At 46.9% G+C, this 4,617-nt stretch overlaps 1 pseudogene; it reads left to right on the top strand.

Annotated features, from left to right (window-relative positions):
• Positions 1 to 2,771: 2,771 nt before the first annotated feature.
• On the top strand, positions 2,772 to 3,774 carry LOC110328173 (annotated as a pseudogene).
• The last annotated feature ends 843 nt before the right edge of the window (positions 3,775 to 4,617 follow it).

Below are 4,617 nucleotides of genomic sequence, written 5' to 3'. Positions count from 1 at the left end.
TCTCATCAGGTCTTCAGTCACAGCAACAAGGACAGTCATTAGCACATGCACCGGGTGCTGGTACAACAGCGTTATAAACAGGAGAGATACAAAGACTGATCTCGGCACAGGGACAATGGGCGACTCCCGTACCCCATTCTCATGGAGCAGGAAAATCCGATGGAATTTGATAAAGTGGAAACAACATGGAACAGCGCAAACAGTCAGTCAAACAAATAATCATTTCTTCAAAAGGACAAGGTTGACAAGCCCTTAGCCAAACAAACCAAAAGAAAGAAAAAAGAGATTAACATATAATTAATATTAATATAATTAGAAACAAAAATGGAGACATTGCAACAGGCACCAATCAAGGTCAGGGCCTTTTGAAACTCTATATTCAAATGCACTAAAAAAAACATAGAAGAAATGGATAAATTTCTAGACATGCATAATCTACCAAATTTAAACCAAGACAATATAAGTAAACAAAAAACAAAAAAACCTGTTAGACTGACAAACAATTTCAACAAAACAGCAGCATACAACAAAATCAATAAACAAAACCTGTAGCTTTTATAGGTACCAATAACAAACATTCTAAGGTATAAATCAGAAAAAGAATCTCATTTTCAATTGTTTCCAGAATAATGAACTGCTTACTAATAAACCTAACCAAGGAAGTGAAAGACACCCACAGTGAAAATTTAAAGCTTAGATGCACGAGAAGAAAAAAGACACTGCCCATGGGTTGGCAAAACTGTATCGTGAAAATGGCTGTACTATCCAAAGTGATGTGTACACTCAGTGCGAAAATCCCCACCCAAACACCATGTGCCTCTACATGCAGAGCAGGTCATCTATGGCTGCTGAGAAAGAGACTCAGCCTTCTCCAGAGAAGAGCCCATTGACAGGCTACCCAACCCCAGGTGCCCGGGTGGTCGGCCTAAACCCACACATATAGAAGCAACACTAAATGGACTCAGTAAGGAGTGTGTCTGTCTGTGTCTGTGTCTGTGTATGTCTGTGTGTGTGTGTGTGTGTGTGTGTGTGTGTGTGTGTGTCTGTGTGTCTGTGTGTGTGTCTGTGTGTGTGTGTGTCTGTGTCTGTGTGTCTGTGTGTGTGTGTCGCAGTACTTGAAATTCTGAAAAGAACAAATTGTCAATTCTTAGTAGTGAATGCCTTTGACCCCAGCACTCAGGAGACAAAGGCAGTTGGATCTCTGTGAGTTCAAGGTCATCTGTTCTACAGAGCTAATTCCAGAACAGCCAAGGTTACATACATACACATATACAAACACACACACACACACACACACACACAAGTCTTGGGGCTAGAGAGATGTTTCAGTGGTTAAGAGCATCGACTACTCTTCCAGAGGTCCTGAGTTCAATTCCCAGAACCCACATGGTGACTCACTACCATCTGTAATGGAATCCAATGCCCTCTTCTGGTGAGTCTGAAGACAGCTACAGTGCACTCATATGCATAAAATAAATAAATCTTTAAAAAAAAAAAACACCTGTTTTGAAAAACAAAAACAGAGTAATTCATTTTAAAATTTAAATTTCAATCGCATTCTTTACAGAAACATAAAAAAGCAATCTTAAAATTCATATGGAATCACAAAACACCTGGATGACCAAAGCCGTTCCAGACACCCTCCCCCTCCCCCTGGAAAAAATAGGACTGGAAGCATCACATTATCCTACAAACATATCATTTACTTTTTAAAATCAGATATATCAATTGATTGCTAGAAAAATGGAATAAAATAGAAAATCCAGAAATAAACCCAAATGGCAATAGACATCTGATTTTAGATACCAAGGACAAGCTTTTCTTTTTTTTCTTTTAATTATCTTATTAGATATTTTCTTCATTTACATTTTAAATGCTATCCCCAAAGTCCCCTATACCCTCCTCCCACCCTGCTCCCCTACCCACCTACTCCCACTTCCTGGCCCTGGCATTCCCCTCTATGGGGCATATAAAGTTTGCAAGACCAAGGGACCTCTCTTCCCAGTGATGGCTGAATACACCATCTTCTGCTACATATGCAGCTAGAGACACGAGCTCTGGGGGTACTGGTTAGTTCATATTGTTGTTCCACCTATAGAGTTGCAGCCCCCTTCAGCTCCTTGGGTACTTTCTCTAGCTCCTCCATTGGGGGCCCTGTGTTCCATCCAATAGCTGACTGTGTGCATCCACTTCTACGTTAAGGACAAGCTTTTCAACAAATAGTCCTGAAAAAATAAAAGCTCATATGTAAAAAAGATGAAGCTAGATCCCTCACACCCTGTATAGAAGGCAATTTAAAATGGATCATAGACCTTAATGTAAGACTTAAAACTCCAAACTGTTAGGAAAAGGCAGACATAGCAAGGACCCTCTAAAAGGGCCTCCAAGGAGGGTGAACATGGTGGCTCAGGAGGTTCAAGTAGCACTTGCATCGTAAGCTGACCACCTAAGCTTGATTTCCAGAACTCACAGAGGGGTGCAAAGAGAGAACCAACTTCACAAAGTTGTTCTCTGGTCTTCACACACTTGCAGTGTGTGGCACAGGCATGCATACACACACAGGGGGACGGGGAGGGGGAGGGGGAGGGGGAGGGGGAGGGAGAGGGAGAGGGAGAGGGAGAGGGAGAGAGAGAGAGAGAGAGAGAGATTTCATTTCTAAAGTTCTTCCATCTTTCCTGAAATGCTGCCATTTCTTCTTTCAATCCATTCTGAATTATCTTTGATGCATATGAGTTGTGGGTTTTTATTAAGAATTCTATTAGGGGGCGAGTCTCGGGACCCCCTGTGGGAGAGACTATGGCGCTCAACAAGAATCACTCAGAGGGCGGCGGAGTGATCGTCAACAACACGGAGAGCATCCTAATGTCCTATGATCATGTGGAGCTTACATTCAGCGACATGAAGAATGTGCCAGAGGCCTTCAAAGGGACCAAGAAAGGCACNGTCTACCTTACTCCGTACCGGGTCATCTTTCTGTCAAAGGGGAAGGACGCCATGCAGTCCTTCATGATGCCCTTTTACCTGATGAAGGACTGTGAGATTAAGCAGCCGGTGTCAGTGCGCACTTCATTAAGGGAACAGTGAAGGAAGTCTGAAGCAGGAGGTGGCTGGGAAGGCTCCGCCTCCTACAAGCTGACCTTCACAGCAGGGGGCGCCATTGAGTTTGGGTAGCAGATGCTCCAGGTGGCATCTCAAGCCTCCAGAGGTGAAGTCCCCAATGGAGCCTATGGGTACCCTTACATGCCCAGCGGGGCCTATGTCTTTCCCCCGCCAGTCCCCAATGGAGTGTACCCCTGCCCTCCTGGCTATCCCTACCCACCACCCCCACCCGAGTTCTATCCAGGACCTCCCATGATGGATGGGGCCATGGGCTATGTACAGCCCCCACCACCACCCTATCCTGGGCCCATGGAGCCTCCGGTCAGCGGCCCCAGTGCCCCCGCTACTCCTGCAGCCGAGGCCAAGGCTGCAGAAGCCGCCGCCAGTGCCTATTACAACCCAGGCAACCCACACAATGTCTACATGCCCATGAGCCAGCCTCCTCCACCACCCTACTACCCCTCAGAAGACAAGAAGACCCAGTAGACCCTGCCCACTTCCTGCCTCTTACCCAGAGACCCCTTCCTGGAACTCCCGTGGGGCTGCATCTGGGATTCCAGGAGGCCAGGGAGGGCCCTGTTTTTCCCCAGACCTGAGTATAAAGTTAGCAGGAGCTAGCCCTGATAGAAAGGTGGAACTCCTGGCCTGAGAGGCACGTCCCAGCTTCTCGCCCTAGCTCAGCGCTCTTCTTCCCAGCTTCCCTTTCACCATCTCTGGATCTCGCAGGAGCATGGGGTAACCCTCGTTCCTCATGATAGTAGCCCCCCACACACAGAGGGACTCTCTGGCCACTCCTCACCGCTGTCCAGCCCCCTGCAGCCTGGTGACCATTGTTCTCCATCTCTTGGGCTCCTAAGACCAGCCATGTGTCTCTCCGACAGGCCCTGCCAAGCCGTGTTCATATTCCTTACCCCTGGCGTGCGCCTGGCCCTGGAAGGCCTCTGTCCCAGCAGACTGTCAGTCCACAGTCACACCGGGCCACCTGTTCTTTCTGTTGCTTCCAGGGGTTTTACTGGGAGCTTCCAGTGGCTGGCATCAGAGGCAAAGCCACTGTGTCACAGGGGAAGCGCCTCTGCCCGTCTGCTACTGTTTCTGAGAATTATTCACCTCCTCTCCTCTTCCCTTTAGAGGGGGCTGCTCTGCAGGAGGGACAGAGAATGCATGTCTGTCTATCAGGCCCTTTAGTCTGGGACTGAGGACCTGCAACTATGTGACCTCTAACCTGCCATCTACCCCTCTGTAAGCTTCATGCCCCCTGGATGCACTAAGAATCGCTCTTGTTCCTTCCTGGTCCAGACGCTAAATGAGGAGATGGTTATTTAAAGAGAATTCCTATTTATTTGACACAAAATGTCCAGTTAATTTATTAATGTGAAATAAACCCTGTTTGCACCTTGAAAAAAAAAAAAAAAGAATTCTATTAGGGAACCAGGAAGGTTGCTCAGGGGTTAAAGCATTTGCCCTAAATGCATGAGAACCCGAGTTTGAATCCCCAGATTCCTGGCAATGCCAGTGATC

Source organism: Mus pahari, chromosome 10 (assembly GCF_900095145.1).
Source record: "Mus pahari chromosome 10, PAHARI_EIJ_v1.1, whole genome shotgun sequence".
Taxonomy (NCBI): Eukaryota; Metazoa; Chordata; class Mammalia; order Rodentia; family Muridae; genus Mus; species Mus pahari.
The sequence above is the reverse complement of the archived record's forward strand: the minus strand, read 5'-3'. Positions and strand labels throughout refer to the sequence as shown.